We start from the raw sequence: 18,357 nt of genomic DNA on the forward strand, positions 1-18,357 counted from the left end.
CTACTTGGGGGGCACTAGGATGGCCTAGAACAAGTGGTTGTGTAGTGCACATAGGGTGCCAACCACCCGCAAAACCACAAGCCCATGGGGCACTGGGTTTTGATGAATCAATGTCTGTCATTGAATCCACTCTCATTTAATACCAGAGAACCTACTCTCAGAAGAACACCTCATAAACAACAAAACCCAGTGCCCCATGGTCTTGTCATTTTGGGGGTGATTGGTACCCTATATGCGCTACACCACACCCTGCTCTGGGCCACCCTGGTGCCCCCCACGTGGCGCTATAAGGCTGCTGAAATCCCCATTATTTCCGATGAGAAAAAGCTTAAAGATGTGCCAACATCAAAAATTCTTTAAATATCACCCCTGTGCCCAATTTCTTTGAAATTTAGGTGGTAGCTTCCACCCTTTGGGCACTACCACCTACCCCACTCTTTTGCCCTTGGGACACCTTTTTTGCCCCTAAACAATTCAGATTCAGATTTGGAAAATTTGGGTACAAATAGAATCTGGGGTGATTCGGGGGGGCAGATTCAGACCCAAAACAAATTGGGGGTGATTTAATTAGAGTACAAATCAAAATGGAAAAAAAATTGATTCATGCACATCCCTATGAAAAAGGATTTGTAAAAGGAAATTCATGAAATCTGTCATTTGTAGATTCCTACATGATCACAAATTGTTTCTTTGGCAAAGAAGATTATGTTGGAGTGGAGATGAGGGCACTGAAGACCACAACTGTTTCTGTCAGGTCTGGTGAAATTTGCCCCCAGGAAATGTGAAATCTCTTTAAAATAATGGGCAACCATTATTACACTTGAATTGTTTAATTCACGTCTCTGAGGTAAATAGGGGAACAGGCTCAATTACATAGGCCTGGGCTCCCTAGCTGTGACAGTGGCCTCTTCTTTCATTTTACCTCAGAACTGCTTGGCCTCGGAGCTCCTATTTGGCTTTTACAGCCCTCCATCTTTGTACTTTGTACCTCATAAGCAGAAGGGGCTGCTAAGTTCCTTGTAATGGCCAGAGGGCCAAGGACTTTTAGGCATGACCAAAAAAAAAAATAAATAAAAAATCCCAAAGCTGCAACTTTACCTACCATATGAGGATGGTAAAATGAAATAAAATGAAGGAAGAGGCTACTGTCGTTTAGAAGCAGCAACACTAACACTGCTAAGCACTTGAGGCTTATGTGAGCGGCCCAATCTACCTCCGAGACATGAGTTAAATCATTCAAATGTAATACAGGTTGCCCTTTATTTTCAAGAGTTTTCTGTTCCCTGGCAGAGGGCATGGAGGGGCAGATTTCAAGAGCCAATTTATTTCACGTGCTGCAGAAGCAAGTGATCTGAAGCAGCTAAGAAGCTTGGAAGAGTAACGGCCAGAACACCTTTCCTTTTATGAATATATTTGAATACATTTTCTTAAATATTTTATTCATAATTCCAAAAGATTTTTTTTAATAATCCTTAAAAGAGAAATCCCTTATGTGGGAGAGGTGGGTGGGTGGAGAATAGTCCTTTGAAAAGAAACATGTGGAGGGGAGCATTCCCCTCCCCCACCCAATTCCTCCCCCGCCGGGCCTTCACATTTCTAAGTATAATAATATTATAATTTATTTGTACTAACGCTGAAATGGTCCTGACACACAAACAACATGGATTTCTCACTGAATGCCTTCTCATGGCATCTACCCAAACTTTCTATAGCTTGTCATACTTGAAATGTTCAGGTCTCAAAGAAAGACAGCAGCAGCAATAATGTTACAGGCCATCAAAAAACAGGCAGCAGCCATGCTGACTCTGCTGTGGCTCATTAAATCATGTAATGCTTAAATGATTTTAATTGTAAACTGCCCAGAGACCAAGTTTTGGGTGGTATATAAATATGTTAAATACACATATTTATATATTTAAATATTTATATACTGCTCTTCTTCCAGATAGGAGGACTGACATCCATATGGTTCCCAGGCATTCTATCATGTGGTGGAAGTGGCTTTAACACACGTTTGCTGGACTGACATTTGATTGCAGGGCAAATAATAGCCCTATTGTACATGTGTAGTGATGTCTATATACTTATACACGTTTCTCCTGTGAATGACTGTACATACATTTGGGTACCTGGAGCCCCTGGTGGCGCAGTGGTAAAACTGCCGCCCTGTAACCAGAAGGTTACAAGTTCAATCCTGACCAGGGGCTCAAGGTTGACTCAGCCTTCCATCCTTCCGAGGTCGGTAAAATGAGTACCCAGAATGTTGGGGGGCAATATGCTAAATCATTGTAAACCGCTTAGAGAGCTCCGGCTATAGAGCGGTATATAAATGTAAGTGCTATTGCTATTGCTATTGCTACCATCCCCCTCAAATGCATTGCACACAGTTTGTGAATAACTGTACATGCATACAGATCTGTATGGGCGCACTTCTACAGATTGTCCATATGTCAGCGGGGGCTTGACAATTCCTAGCTGACCATGCAAGTGTGGTGCCTCAGTCAGGTGAAGGGCTGATGCAACCAGGATGAATGAGTGAGGATAGCAGGGCAGGTTGCTCCCTCCTTTTCTTGATTGCACCAGTCTGCCTGAGACAGTTGGATGTGATCAAGAAGAGTGATCAAGCAAAGTGGGGAATCTGTTCCCCTCATGGAACAGAGGGCATTGCTGTGGGCAAACAGCAAGTCTGCCCTGTCCCATAGAGCAAAGGGCAGCCTGGCTTCTAAATTGGTCTGATTCAGTATAAAGTAGCTTCCTATGTTCCTATATACTTAATATTGGAATATTGGTTCCTAAACCATTTTGAATAAGAAATGGAGATCCACCAATACAATGTTTTTTGTTTGAGACCCTCTGTTTCATCTGAGTTTTTGCCAATCAGTGTTCCTTCTAACAGGGATTCCCAGATTTTTTGACTACAACTCCATAATCCCCAAGCAAAGGCTATTGCAGCTGGGGATGCTGGGAGTTGTAGTCAACAACATCTTGGAATCCCTGTTAGAGGGAACACTGCTGCCAGTCCTATTCTTATTGCATATTTCCCTCTGTCCTCTTTGCCAGCAATTATTTACCTCACCCCAAATAAATAAAAAGTGTTCTGGCCCTCTCACAAGGTTCCTGTGACCCCACACCAAGGAAACAGTACCTTGGATTAATTAACCGTTATCATAATTGTTGCATGCTTTTATATTCCTCTGACTTTGAAACCTGCCTATTAACAAATCTTACCCAAAATATTAAATGTTGAAGAAGAAAATATATTAAATTGAATTCCTTTTGACATGGAAATAGCATTTAATTGATTGTAAATAGCTCTTTGAGAACCTTTATGAATATTAGTGCAGATGAATGAAACTTTTCCATTATGTTGGATCAACAATTTCTAAAGAAGATATGTCAAAGGGGGAATTAAGATTCTAACATTTGGGAGTGTGGAGTAAACTGAACTAAAAGTGAAGTACTTTTACTTGCATATTGGATTCTGCAAATGGCAGCCCCACCAATGACTCCCTAAAATTGTACATATGACTTAGGTCACGAACTGATTTAGCTGAGCAAAGCCTGAGGGGCCAACAACAGTGACCAAACTGATTTCTTCTACACACGTGTAGATACAGGCAAAGGGCTCTTAAACTCCTCCTCTTTCCTGTGAATAACAGTACAGGCTCTCTAAGAAGTCTCTCACTATGCACCTTAACTACTCCCATTTACAGGAGTCAGCAGCGGTTGTGCATATGGAGGGCAGAACCACCAGAACCTCTGTTGCTATTAACATTGGTTAAGTGGAGATTAAAGAGTTCCTTGCCTATGTTGCAGCTTGAGAGAAAGTACCTGAAATGCCTCAGGCTGTACTCATGACCATCTTTGGTCAGGTAGGGCGGGCAGGGGGAAGGCAAGATTTCACCTACCTTCCCCTCCCCCCAGACAACCACTGACATTCTTGTGCACCACCATGCACCCACACAATCTGCACTGCTCTGTGCTGCGTGGGTCTCTGGAGTCCAGGACTCTGCACACAGCCCAAGCATATACAAGACACCATAACTGGGGTAAAGGGCACACTTGTGCCATTTAACCCAGGTAAAAGCCTGGGTAAGAAACCCAGGGTTGTGGGGGAGGCAGCACTGGGATCAGGATCAATCCCAGCGCTACACACAAGCAGCCCTACTGAGGTAGGGCTCTCCTAACCTGGGTAAGGCTGCATGTGTGCAGAGCTTGTGTGTGGTGTGCTGTAAGGGTTGGTGTTGTAGAACTGTGAAGCTGCATGTTACTTCCAACTTCCTCTATAGAGGATTACTTTCAGAAGTGTTTGACAAGAGGGCTGCATTACCTGTGGTTTCATCCCATAATTTCTAATGAGGCTCGTTCCTTGTTTAGCTGAAGGCTATTTGGAGGAAAATTCTATGCATTAGTCAATTGTACTAAAGTGAAATATTGTTTCCAAAAGAGCTGTCCTCTGAGATTCCCCACCCATCTTTTACTTTTGAGCGATGGTAGCAACATTCTGCCATCTTCCCTAGCAGTTTGTAGGGGGAAGGGAGGTTGATAGGAACAGATAAAACCACCAGGATAGTGGTCTTTTGTCCAGTGCAAGTGGAACAGAACAGGAACTTCTTCCTTCCCAGAACCATGTAGAAAGGTGAGGAATGGGCAAAACACCTAAAGCCTCTCCAGCCTGCCCTGCCTCAGTGGGCTTCGTATCTGGCATACTGCATAGCTACCAATCCCAAAATCCCTCCCAAACCAGTCCAAAGCATATTAGGAAGTATGAAGTGGCCTTCTCTGGTTCAGGATGCAAAAGGTACCTTTTTCATGAAGTGGTCAGCAACTAATGCTCATGGGCTTCAGTGTCTCTCTTCTTCAGGTGGACTGCTACTGTGGGAGGGTACAATGTCCAGGTTCTGTCCTTCAGGCAAGCAACATGCGCATGAGGTCACAATAGCTAGTCTCTTTCTTCAGGCAGGCAGCATCAACATGGGATGGGAGCACATTGGTTACTCTTTCTCTCATTGAAGCAGGCAGCACAGCAGTGTGCAAGGACAGTCTGCCTTTTTTATTGAGACAGGCACATGCGGGTACCATCTCTCTCTTAAAGAGGTGGTACATATAGTGGCCACCACTCACTCTCTCACAGAGGTGGGCAGCAGCTTGTGGGCAGAGAAGCAGGCAGCAATGTTGAGTGTGGAAAAGTTAGCTTGTCCCCTTTCTTCTTTCTTTTTACATAGAAAGAAAGGTTATTTCTTTCTATGCAAAATGCTGGGGAAATTTGAAAAAAAGATTTTACTTCCCCCCTATATCCTTAAGATTTTATAATTGAAGATGGTGTTTGTCTGTTTTGAAAGAAAATAAATATTTGCTGGTTTTGTGAGATTATTTTTCTTTTAAAATTGTAATCAATGTTTTAATATGCTTGGACTTTTTTTCTTTACTAGATCATAATTATTCTGAACTAATGTTTGTTTGTATGTTCTGGGATGAAGGGTTTGAGGGGGAGTGCATATATATCATTAAAATCCATTTGGATATATGGTGAGCTTTTGTGAGGTGGTGAATTCCTCATTTTTATTTCAACTCTCACGCATTGCACACATACATGTGCATATAACAGATTATCCACGCCACCCCTAACTCCCCCTTCTTTCTTTTTACAGAAAGAAAGAAGATTTCTTTCTATGCAAAATGCTGTGAAAATCAAAATCAAACAGATTTTAACAGTAAATAAAAACCTTACATGTATATATGGAAACCAATGAAAATAATGCTATTAATATGCGTTAAGTTTAGAGGATGAAAATTTAAGACCAAAAAATTAGGACCGACAAAAAGAAGTACTTTTTCCACATAATGCATAATTAACCTATGGCACCAGATGTGGTGACAGCCACCAACCTGGGTGGCTTTAAGTAGGTCTTAGATAAATTAATGGAGGAGTCTGAGGGCTATAGGCCACCTCCAAAGTAAGAGGCATGATGCCTCTAAATACCAGTTGCATGGGAGCAACAGCAGGAGAGTGAGCATGCCCTCAGTTCTTGGCCTGTGGGCTTCCCAGAGGCAAGTGGTGGGCTGCTGCTTCAAACAGTATGCTGGACTAGATAGGCCTTGGGCCTGGTCCAGCAGGGCTGTCATTATGTTCTAGAGATGGACAGATCAATCTATTTCTGCTGTCAGAACTATGCCCGCTTTCCTTTGATTTCCATTGTGCTCTCTTCTTTTACAAACTGTCAGTTTTTTTCTCTGAAAAAACCCCTGTATTTTAAAATGTAAAATTTTCGAACATTCATGTAGTTCCTACCCAAACAGCTGACATGATAATATGTCTCAAAGTATGCATTTATATACCTCTTTTTCGCAAATGTGCAAAGTGCATAGAATCTGTAGACATGCCTGTATTTTTCCACTCCACTTTGCTGAGGGGCAAGAGGGGTGGAATTCCATTATGAATTTCAGCAAGTGATGGATTCTGTTCCATCCCTAGTGGAAACAAGAGATGTGTGAGTTCCCTCAGGCTTGACTCTGAGGGGACCCGCAAGTAACAAGCAAATGTGGGAGTAACTGAACTAACTCTTCTAGATTTGCTTTTAATTCTAGATTTGCTTTTAACTGTCAATTTCCCATGAGCCCTTAATTTCCCATAAACCCCTAAATGTCATTAACTGGTGGCTATATTTATTGGGTTCTTGTGCTGACAGTGGTTGCGCCAACCTTTTAAATGTGCCCCTCTCTCTCTACCCCTTCTGCTGCACTGGCAGTTGCTCCATCAGCAGCAATGAAGCAAAGTGTCATTCTGAATCTCTCTCACTCCCCCCTTAATGTTCAGCATATGAGACATTGCTTAGAGGACTTGGGAGGATGGAGGAGGGGGACCTCCTTCATGCAAGGAGGCAGGCAATTCATGGAACTGCCTTCTGTTCATGGAAGCAGCTTGCAGCCATGGAGTGCCTCTGTGTGAACACATAGCAAGGACTGAATTGAATCAATTTCAAGATGGGGAGCTTAGGGATTTATCTGAACCACCAAATTGGCATCTGATGCCTCTGTGTGCAGCAGCAACCACAGCAGTGTGAGAAGTGCCACTTACCTCTTGGTTGGCTCAGTTTTACTTTTTGGAATGAATTGGGGGATTACATTGTGATGTGATGCTGCATCTTCCCCGTGGTGCATTCTGGGAAGTTAAATGGCAAAACAATGCTGCTCACACTGCTGCACTTGCCACTGCTCACAGAGGTGGCAAGCTCTAGTTTAAATAAACAAAAAGCCCACCACTTTGACTCCTCTGCTGCCCTAGGTAACTCCCCAGCTCCTTTTGAAATGCAATATAATTTTGTGGGATTCTCCCATGCAAGTTTCTACCCCACTCCTGATTCCCCCACATTGTGGGACATTCAGAAAATGTCGGGGGTTGTGAACTTCATCCACAGGTCTACATTGGATATACTCCAAGGTAAATAACTATGTGGATGGGTTTAGGAGGAGAGGAAGGGATACGCTCGCTTTTATCCTACTTGGATTGAAATTCAAGGCAGAGAAGAACTCAGAGTATGAATTTCACCAGCATCTCTAGTGGGAACAGAGCAAACCATTTACTTTTATAAAGAAAGATCCTGGGTGACACCAGGAGGTTATGCTAAAACAGTCCAGCAATGTGTGGAGGAACAGATAGAAATTGCCTTCATGCCATAGAAACAGAACGTCAGTAATTGAGGACTGAGCAATAGAAACAACAGAAAAATACAAACTAGCTGCAGTTAGGAGTACTGCTGCAGTTTAGTACACATTTAAGAAACAAGCAAACTTTTGCAAGATTTTTCATGTGTGGAACTGGTTGTCTGTATTCACCCAGTAAGGCTATTCATTCAAACACTGAAACCCAGGCTAGCCAAGCCCAGCCTGGGTTAGGCTGCTCATGTGCAGTGCTGAGATCGTGGCCGAGCCCGGAGCTGCCATGCCAATCCTACTTTTCACCCTGGTCTTTAGCCAGGCCTTTAGAGAGTGTGACCTTAGTCCCAGCAGCGGGGTCGTGTGTATGCTTGGGCTATACGCTACCCCAGGATACAATGATTTGGGCACCTAAAGAGACCAACTCCTGGGGGATTCCCCCAATGCACTGTGCTCATTGTGCGGTGCATTGTGAGATATCTAGAGGCTGGGACATATTGTCCCATGCTCCAGAGATCCATGCTGCTCCATGAAGTGCAGATTGTGTGGGAGCATGATCCGTGCATCCCACCAGCAAGGAAGTATTGTCTGGGTGGGAGGGGGGCGGGGGTAGTATGTTTGGCACAACCTTCCCCTCCCTCCGCCTGCCTGCCTGGCTGGTGCTCGTGTGCATAATGTCTTTCAATTTATCTGGAAGATAAACATCTCAAGTCCTGTCAATGGTAAAGAATTTCCTGTCCTCCCTGTTAACATAGCCCACTTTTTGGCACATTCTATTAAAGCAGAGGATTCTTTGGGAAGAGGAAATATTCAGGCTGTAGCAGACAAGACGTTCTCCATCTTACAGGACAACAGTCCTGTAAGACATATCTTTTAAAACTGCATTGGCTGAGTATAGTCAGTGATATTGTATAAATTATAGTCAGCAATATGGGACTGGTTTTTCTTCTTACTTTTCTTTTCTTGTGATGCTGGACACTTGCTTACCCAACAGACTTGTGATCAAATGCCAAGGGAGTCTGAAGGGACTAATTTAGCTGTTTACTTTGTCACACCAACTGAAGCAGTGGGGTAATTTTTAGACCAAAGGGCTGCTTGGACATTGGTTGCTGAGAGCTAATCATAAGAGCAGCTATCCACTTGAAAATGTCATAGCAAGCTACACTGGAGAAGCCGTCACTATAGTAACAGGTTTGTGGAACAAAGGATGAATGCATTTCAGAAGAAGAATGTTTAGCTTTTGGCCTTAAGCACCAGCAATTCAAAAACGATTGAGCTTTGTGACATATGCTGGCTTGATCCTTATAAAATTGGTGGCTACATAAAACGTCAAATCACCATGTTCCATTTACAGGATACATGGACTTGTCAATATGCTTTAGAATTCAAACTTGGCTTCATAGATATGATGGAAACAGAGGATTGGGTGCTACATGCATGACAGAGTACGCAGGTTAGATTTGAACAGAAAGTTGCTCTCTGGACCCTTTCACTGGCAGAGGATCAAGAGCTACTAGGAGACTGCACAGCCATCTTTCTGTTCCAGTAAAAAACACAATAAGGGAAACACCACAGCCATCAGCCAAAGAATGAGCAACTGCAGACATCTTCTTTTTCTCCTCTTCCCATTCAGAAAGAATCACCTAATGGCGCAGTGGGGAAATGCTTGACTAACAAGCAGAAGGTTGCTGGTTAGAATCCCCACTGGTACTATATCGGGCAGCAGCGATATAGAAAGATGCTGAAAGGCATCATCTCATACTTTGCGGGAGGATGCAACGGTAAACCCCTCTTGTATTCTACTAAAGAAAACCACAGGGCTCTGTGGGTGCCAGGAGTCAAAATCAACTTGACGGCACACTTTACCTTTACCTTTATTCAGAAAGAACCCTTCTCCAACTTCCAATTGCTGTGTGATTGCAGAAATGAGGGGAAGGACACTCTGGCCTTCATGTCGCTTGTAGACCATGGGCCACTGTGTAGGTGCATCACCTACTTTCCAACAAGAACACAGCAAGAGAAAATCAGCCTGGGCATACTTGCCTGCTTACAACTTTCTTCTGGCATTGACAAACTGATCACCTTTCTCTAACTTTCCCTCCACAACCTTAAATTTGTTTCTTAATTGAAATTATCATCTTGGGATGTCTCCATGCCCTAGCCTCATACTGGGGGTAGTTGCTTTCCCCCCCTCCCCAGCCTGTTTGAAGGGAAGAGGCAGTTAGCAGGGTTAGAGCCATAGGAGGTGGAAATGGGCAGGGTTTATAAAGCCATCCCCTGCCCTCCTTATTGCATGCGGTTTGTGTTTGGTTCCTCCTTCCCTGGGGACAAAATGGGTTTTGTACTGGTCATCCTTTGGTGGCCAAGTAGTTTGGTTTTTTTTGCTACCTCCCCTACCCTGTCCTCTTTAGTTGGTTTCAGGTCATAGCTGACAGGCCCTTTAGCCATAATTTAATTGTATCCGTCATCTTGCTTCACGTCTTCAATGGTGTGGGAGGAAAACTCTTCTTCTTCTTCTTCTTCTTCTTCTTCTTCTTCTTCTTCTTCTTCTTCTTCTTCTTCTTCTTCTTCTTCTTCTTCTTCTTCCTCTTCCGCTACTTTATTCTCTATCATAGGTTAGGATTAGTTTTGGTAGCCAGTGAGGTCATTCTCACAGAGGTATTCTTACCCTGGACTTCTGGGCTTAGATCAAGGGCCTCCCCACCCCCTGGCGACTCCCAAATCCTCTTTAGTCTATCCTGGGTGGTGTGGTTGCCACACCATGCTGCACCACTGGCCCGCACTGCACTGAGCAGCTGAGCATGACTGTGACCTGCGCTGGGTGGCTGAGCATGACCTCTGCTTTAGAGACGGGGGAGTGGGGAAAGAAATATGTGGGATGGGAATATGTTAGGTTGTGTGTTGCAATGTTTCTGCTAATGCATATTTGCATAAATATACCTGTTTTATATTCTTACATTCTTCTGAGTTCAGTTGCTGTTTGTGCCGTCAAGAACCCATGTGTTAAAAATACTGCATGTGTCACGGTGTGTGTGTGGTGGGGGGGGGGGAGATGATGCTTAACTTGCAGTGGGAGTCAGTGGTGGTGGTGGGCGGCTCCAAGGACCTTTAGGTCCAGGCTCACAAATTACCTAGGTGCACCTCTGCATTCTAATGACCAAAATTCCTGGGGCTAGGGAGGGCTGGGGGGAAGGCAGGAGCCTTCCTGCTTTCCCCCACACAATCTGTGCTGCCCCTGGGCTCCACAATGCGGTGCACCCACATGACCAGCATGCAAGCACTCCAGGTGCAGCGAGGGAGATGGATGAAATCTGTCCAAGTTCTCCAGGATCCCTCAATGCACTGCATGAGAAGCGCAGTGAATAGGGGGATTTCCCTGCTGCAGGGCACTCCTTCCACCAAGCTCTATGCTGGCAACCTGAGCTTCCACATGACTGAATGGTGAGGGAGGAGGGTGTGCATGCATCCTCCTTCCTCACATTTAGCCCGGGTAGAAAACCTGGGTTACCCAGCTGAGGAGTTCCAGGATTGGGACCAATCCCGGCCGTTCCCAAGACCAGCTTTAGCCTGGGTACTGCTGGTTGTGAGAATGACCTCAGTATTTTTCTTTCTTTGCTGCCACCATAACACTTCTTCTTAGTAGCTGGTTTTGGCTTCAGGCATAGTACAGAACCACTGTAGACAACACATTCTTAATAAGTAAATGGATTAACTATTATTTTTTAAAGCAAAATGATTGTTTCTTATCCTCCTTTGGTAGTAGAATATTAAGAACACCTTTACAGGGTATCCCAGATACCTTCCAGATATGTTGATTAGGCTGTGGCTTCTACTGAGAGGATTCAGTCACTCCCTCTTTAATTCCCCCTTTTAATTCCCCCTTTTATTCCCACTTCTTATCCTTTTCTTGATAACAGGAAAAAGGTAACTTCCTATACTGAGCTTTTATCAGTAGGAATCGGGTTCTCACCTCAAAAAGCCCTCAGCAACTATATCCCAGGGACTATCACTTCCTCACTTCAGCATTTCTCTGAGCTTCCCTCTTGGTAACCTCAATTAGTTCGTCCTTTTTGGGTTTTCCTTCCTTTGATTCATCTACCCAAACAGCTGACATGATAATGTGTTCCAAAGTATGCATTTATATACATTTTTTCCACAAATGTGCAAAGTGCATAGAATCTGTAGACATGCCTGTATTTTTCCACCCCACTTTGCTGAGGTGCAAGAGGGGTGGAATTCCATTATGAATTTCATTAAGTGATGGATTCTATTCCATCCCTAGTGGAAACCAGCGATGTGTGAGTACCCTCAGGCTTGATTCTAATGAGACCTGACAATAACAAGCAAGTGTGGGAGTGTGCTCTTCCTGTTCATGTGTGCTGTGTTCTTCCTGTTCATCCTCAGGCAACTGTAAACTTCTGATAACTCCCAACTCTCTCTCCCTCCCTCCTCAACTGCAATCTCACCCAGTTGAAGCTCCACTCCTAACAACACTCCTAGCAACAGTTACTAATTTCGACTTCCCCGTAACAATGTAGCAGTTGATCACCTATAACCTCAACTAAACAGATTCTCCACATATACAGCCTCTCATATTATTATTTTTTTAATGACGTAAGAGGAAGTATTATACAGGCACACATTGGTATAATACAATAACCATTCTAAAATGCTTTAAACAGTGCAACCTTTTACATGACAACCATTAATAATGCAGTTCATCACAGGCAGATATCCAGTTTTATGAGCTTCATAGCACACACAGTATATGTATTCAGTAATAATCTTCCAAATGAGTTTCTTTTGCACAATCTTTTGTCAATGATATGGCATGTAAATAGTGCTCTTGGCAAAGGCAAATTGTAGCTCCTCTAATTCAAACTCTGGTTCTGATTTTTGCTCCAGGGCCAGCCCTAGCCCCTCCCATAGCCTAAAGTGTTGCGCTGAATCACTGCCCCCTTGGTAAAGCATGCCACTTGCCAGTTCCCTCTCTACTCCAAGTGCTCTTCCCCCATCCCCAGCAGTGCAAAATGTGCAACAATTCCCCTCACCTCCTTGGCTTTCCCACTCCAGCTCTTACACACAATCATCTTCTGGGCTTTTCTCCCATCAAATCTTATTCCCCCACCTCCCCAGTGCATAATGCCCTTCTCTCAGATCTCTTTCCTCACCCCCTCCCCAGTTCTAGATGCAATAACCAAGCACTCTACACTTCCTTCTTCCACCTTCCCATCCAGCTTTTGAAAATGCCAGAGCTGGGGGGTTGGAGGAACAAGAGAGCATTGGTGGCTGACATAGTGCCACTGATAACAGGGAGGTTGTGGGCCAGCAGGGTGAGTGAGTCACCTGGTGTGTTCTCATTTTCCAACTTTTGGCTCTTATAAAGGCGAGCAACACTGAGGGTGCAGCCTCCGGTGCAGCCGCTGGTGTGGCTCACTGGTATGCAGCCGCTGGTGTGGCTTGCCTGTAGGTGTGCTTCCTGCAGGGAGCTGCCAAAGCTGGCCACCAAAGGGGGGCAGACTTTGGTGGAGGCCTTCGGTGGTTGGACTGAGGGCCAGGGCAGGACCTCCTGATAGTGATGTATTGTTGCCTTATTATTGGTTGTGTCTGGTACAGGTATGTGTCTTTGGTTGTCCAGAGATGGGGAGAGGGAAATGACTCTGGGATGGCCATTCCAGTGGTGGTGGGGCATCAATGAAGACATGATGTTGGTAGGTCAGCAGGCCATTACAGGGGACAGGAAATCAGAAACTTAATGGCTGATTCTCCTTCCAGCTGGCGTATCAGCTCTTTAATACTGGGGAGCAGTAACAATCTCTCATAGAACTTCACCTTGCTAATTTATAATGCCAGGTTGGTTCAAAACAAACTGGAGATCATCTGTGATTTGATTTTGGATGAAGGAGCTATGCATTACAGAGACCTGGTTGAAGGGTGGCTAGTGGTCCAGTCTAGTCTCAGCTTCTCCCAACAGGATACTCTGTGGTGGAGCAAGTGAGAGGATGTGGGCAAGAAGGTGGTGTGGTGTGGTCTATAAGGAAACTGTCTCATTTACCAGGATCCCTGTCGGGGAATTGGCCCATATCAAGTGTCTGTACCTAAGCCTAGGGACTAAGGATAGATTGGGACTACTGTTTGTGTACAGATCACCCCATTGTTCAACAAAGTCCGTAACTGAGCTGACAGATCTTGTTGCAAGGTTGGCATTGGTGTCACCCAGACTGGTGGTGGTGGGCAACAATGTTCACTATGGGACTGTGTTATCAGAAGCATCTCAGGAGTTCATAGTTACCATGGCGACTATGGTCCTAGCCCATGTGTTCTCTGGATAGATGCATGTTGCTGGTCTGAAGCAGCGAGGTAGACAACTAGAGCACAAATGGAGAAAGAATCTGTTGGAATCCAATAGGTTACAACTTAGAGCACATCCAAAGATCTATGCTCTGGCAATTCACACAGAAAAGAAGCAATTCTCTTCTACCCACATTGCATCTGCAAGTTCATGTCCAGTTGGCTTGTCTAGGATTGTGAGAGAGCTAATACGAGCCCTGTCCCCCTTGAATCCAAATGTGGAATATTCAGTTACCTGCTGTGATGCTTTTAATGATTTTCCCATGGACAAAATCTCTTGTATTTAGGTCGAACTGGATTCTACAATTAGGGCAGAATCTGTTATGGAGGTATCCAGCAACTCCTCTTATGTGGTCAGAGTGGATCACTTTCAGTTTGTGACTCCTGAAGATGTGGACAAGCTGCTTTGGACTGCATCCTGCCACCTGCTCTCTTGACCCTTGCCCAACTTGGCTCATTTTATCTAAAAATCAGATTGTCGGAGAAGATCTGATAAACATCATAAATGCTTCTCTGAGGGAGAGTAGGATGCCTCCTTGTTATCATTAGACCATACTTGAAAAGACTTTCATTGGACCCCTAAAAGTTAGGCAACTATAGGCCTATCTTGAATCTCCCATGGTTGGGCAAGGTGATTGAGAGGGTAGTCGCCTCTCAGCTCCAGATAGTCCTGGAGGAAACTGATTATCTAGATGCATTTCAAAGTGACTTGGAAGTGCTCCTGGATTCCAAATACTCTCTGGTTTCTCAGGTCGAGGCAGTGGTCAGGGATGCTTTTTATCAGCCTTGGCTGATGAAACCTATGCCCATTTCTGGAAGTAAATGACCTTAAAACAGTAGTACACAGTGATGCACCTAGGTAACTTTGGCACCCAGACTGCACCTGCTGCGAGACCCCCTGTCACCACGAGGCCCCCCACCACAGCCATGAGCCCCCCCCCCCGCGAGGTTCCTCCCACTGCTGTGAGGCTGAACCGCCAATTTTATCAATAATTCCAGCTGCCGGGGATGGGGGTTGAGCCGAACAGGCTTCCCCAGCCTCCTCCGTGGTGGCGGCAGCAGCAGCAGTCTTAGCAGGATCAGCTCCTGGGCCTGGCTATCCGGCCCAGTGGCCCTTGAGAACTTCCAGACACTCCAGTGCACCTGCGCAGTTATGATAGAGCATCGCGATGCTCTGTTCCAACTGCGCAGGCACGCTGGAGCGCCTCACTGTTCTCCAGGGCCACTAGGCCAGACAGTCAGGACAAGCAGCCATTCCCACTCCACCTGCTGCTGCCGCCATGGCAGGGAGGGGAAGCTGGGGAGGCCTGCTCATTTCACCCCCACCCCCGGTGGCTAGAATGATTGAAAAAAAATGGTGGTTCGGCCTCGTGGCGGGGCCGCAGCGGCGGGTGCAGGATGGCAGCAGTAGGCCTTCCCGGACCTTGGAGGCCATGGACTGGGGCCCCATGGTCTGGGGGTAAGAGTGCCTCTGGTAGTACATATGCAGGTAACCTCCAGGCTTGACAACTGCAATGTACTCCATGTGGGGCTACCTTTGTACGTTATTTGGAAATGACAATTCAGACACAATGAGGCTGCCAGATTGGTCTCTGGGACAACCCAAAGGGACCATATAACACCGATTCTGAAAGAATTGCACTGGCTGCTTATATGTTTCCAAGCAAAATACATAGTGCTGGTCATTACCTTTAAAACCTGCAACAGCTTAGGTCCAGGGTACTTAAGAGAGCATCTTGTTTGTCACGAACCCTGCCTCCTGTTAAGATCATCTGGGGAGGTCCAGTTATGATTGCCGCCAGCTTGTCTAAGTTGACTTAGGGCCAGGCATTCTTTGTAGCTGCCCCAGAGCTTTGGAATGTACTTTCGGTCAAAATGAGAGCTTCTTCATCTCTGTTTGCTTTTTAAAAGATCCTTCCCTACTTTCAATTAAAGTTAATTTTAAACTGTGCTTTATTCTGTGAAATTGTTTTGTTTCACTCTGAACTATTTTCAATTGTTTTATTCTGTGAAAGTGTTTTAATTGATTTTATTTTATTTATTTTAATTGTAAACCACCCTGAGCCAGCTCAGAAGGGCGGTATAAAAATCAAATCAAATCAAATAAATAAATAAATATTTCCATATTGCAACTTGAATTGTTTACACCACTAGAGATGTATATATAAGGCAATGAATGAATGAATAAAATAATAGACATTGCAAAATCACACCAGCCATTTCTCAATCATCATGCTGCTCCATTCGAAGTTGTGTTTCGTACTGTTTAATAATAATAACACCATCTTGGCTACATCAGTTTTGCACAAGAATGACACAGACACATTCTCTGACAACCATACATAGACATACCTTTTTTAAAAAAATAAAAAATTACAGTTATTGAATTCCCTTACATTCAGAATTGTGGTTGGGTTGTGATAAAAATCTGGCCACCAGCAACTAAATATTATTTCCAATATGAATGTTCCTTTTTGAATCTTGAGCTGTGTCTTAAAAGGAAACTATTACAGCTTTTAACAACATGCTGAAAATACAAATATCACTACTTTATATACTATGAAGAGCAATTAACTGACTAGTATTCTGGAATTATTACAACAGTTTCCTGCCTCCTGCTGCTTATGGTCAATCTTTTTTTTTTTTTAAGGACTATCTTTTCATATCAGTGTCTGTTGGTTAGTGTAAGGAAGGAAATTTATCAATTCACCTGCACCCCTTTTAGGGAAAAAATGCTTTTTAACTGTTTCAGCAAGTGGGTATATTGAATGTGCAGGCAGAAGCGGGGGAGTAAGGTAATATACCACTGTGCTCTTTTAGGTCAGGAGCTGAATGGTAGACAATTCTTGGCCATACTCTGTATGACACTGTATTGTACTAACCAACAGTTGTCTACCATTCTGCCTAATAAAACCTGCCTAATCATATCTTTCTGTACTTCTGTTTTGAGAGAGACTTTTTCAGTAAAGCTATTATTTATTTTTTTATTATTTGAGGTTAGCAGATGACTGTTAGAATCATTTCTAGAGCCATCACTCTAGCTCTATCTATCTATCTATCTATCTATCTATCTATCTATCTATCGATTGTACGTGTACACCACCCCAAACTTCTGTCTCTGGGTGGTTTACAGCAACATCAAACAAATTAGAACAGAAATTAGAACCTTAATACAATTTAAAACCACAAGTCTAGCTAAAAGGTTTGGGTAAATAAATGTGTCTTTAGGGACTTCTTAAAAGTTGTCAAAGATGGGGAAGCTCTTATTTCTGCACATTCCAGAATCTTGGGGTGGCAACAGAGAAGGCCTCTCCCTGTGTAGACACCAGACGAGCTGGTCGCAACTGCAGACGAACTTCTGCAGATGATCTCAGTGGGCGATGGGGCTCATAGTGAAAAATATGTTCTCTTAAATAGAATATTTTAATTAATTCTATTAATTAATTGATTTAACTATTGATTTTAAAAATCTTCTTCAGCTCATATGCCTTTCTTTCCTTTTCCTTTTCTTTTAATTCTTTCTTTGGTAGTTCTGGTCATATTTATGTGATACTGTTTGTAAAGTTCTTGGTACATGAGACTGTTTTCAGAATACAATAGCCATTTTCAACATTTTATATTGGCAGCCATTTTGTTATTACTTTCTGAGCCCACTTTTAGAGGGTTATCTCTTATCACACCATAGAATGTGGATTATGAGGGATAGTATTGCATGGATAATATGATTCACATTTCAACCAGGGCCTGTAAAGGGACCTGGAGAGGTTTTAAAAATTGCATTTCTGCTAGTGAAGAATTGCTGCTGTCACCAGGCTCCCATGTTACTTGAGCCAATGTACACTGAAACATTTGTCATTCTTTACATTTGTGTGGGTGCTGAAAAAATGTAGTCCCCATGAGGGAAAGTCTTTGGCCATTTGACCTCATGAAGCATGGCCGGGTAAATTGTCTATGTTCTTCAAGCCTCTTACGTATATTTATAGTAGTTTTTGCAGACTCAAGGATGGTGGCTTTTCTCTTTCCATACAAGTGTACGGAACAACAATACACACAGAAGCTGAACTCTGTAGCATTACAATAGACACCTGTAGCCAAACAATCAAATCAATATATGATTTCTCAAATATGTAGATCCTGCCCCTCCTGTCATACACTTTCTCCTCTCTGTCTCTCCTCTCCCTGCCCTCTTTTCCTTAGGATTTCTGTAGGTCACTGAGGCGTGTGATATTCAGAATTTCTTCAAAAAATACCAGAAAATTATTTAAATGTTTCTAGTGTAAAAGTACTGAATTCAGCTAATTTAAATAGCAGGGCAAGGGAGGGAGGAAGAGAGTGAGAGAAAGAGGTGGG

General features: G+C 43.8%; 1 protein-coding gene and 2 long non-coding RNA genes across 6 annotated transcripts in view; 1 reads left to right on the forward strand and 2 right to left on the reverse strand.

Annotated features, from left to right (window-relative positions):
* The window catches only part of LOC128349630 (uncharacterized), a 49,596-nt gene extending 44,721 nt beyond the window's left edge, over positions 1–4,875 (reverse strand). The window contains exons 1-2 of one of the 2 annotated variants that reach the window (XR_008318893.1): positions 4,806–4,875; positions 4,331–4,384 (exon numbers count right to left, since the gene is read on the reverse strand). This is a non-coding gene — a long non-coding RNA (uncharacterized LOC128349630). The remainder of the gene's footprint in view (positions 1–4,330; positions 4,385–4,805) is intronic. The other variant, XR_008318894.1, reaches the window with a different exon arrangement.
* The window catches only part of NRG3 (neuregulin 3), a 1,024,900-nt gene that overhangs the window by 640,934 nt on the left and 365,609 nt on the right, over positions 1–18,357 (forward strand). The window lies entirely within an intron of this gene.
* Positions 12,247–18,357, reverse strand: part of LOC128349629 (uncharacterized) — a 31,836-nt gene continuing 25,725 nt past the window's right edge. The window contains exon 4 of the long non-coding RNA XR_008318892.1: positions 12,247–14,024. This is a non-coding gene — a long non-coding RNA (uncharacterized LOC128349629). The remainder of the gene's footprint in view (positions 14,025–18,357) is intronic.

The sequence above is a fragment of the Hemicordylus capensis genome, chromosome 3 (assembly GCF_027244095.1).
Source record: "Hemicordylus capensis ecotype Gifberg chromosome 3, rHemCap1.1.pri, whole genome shotgun sequence".
NCBI classification, from domain to species: Eukaryota; Metazoa; Chordata; class Lepidosauria; order Squamata; family Cordylidae; genus Hemicordylus; species Hemicordylus capensis.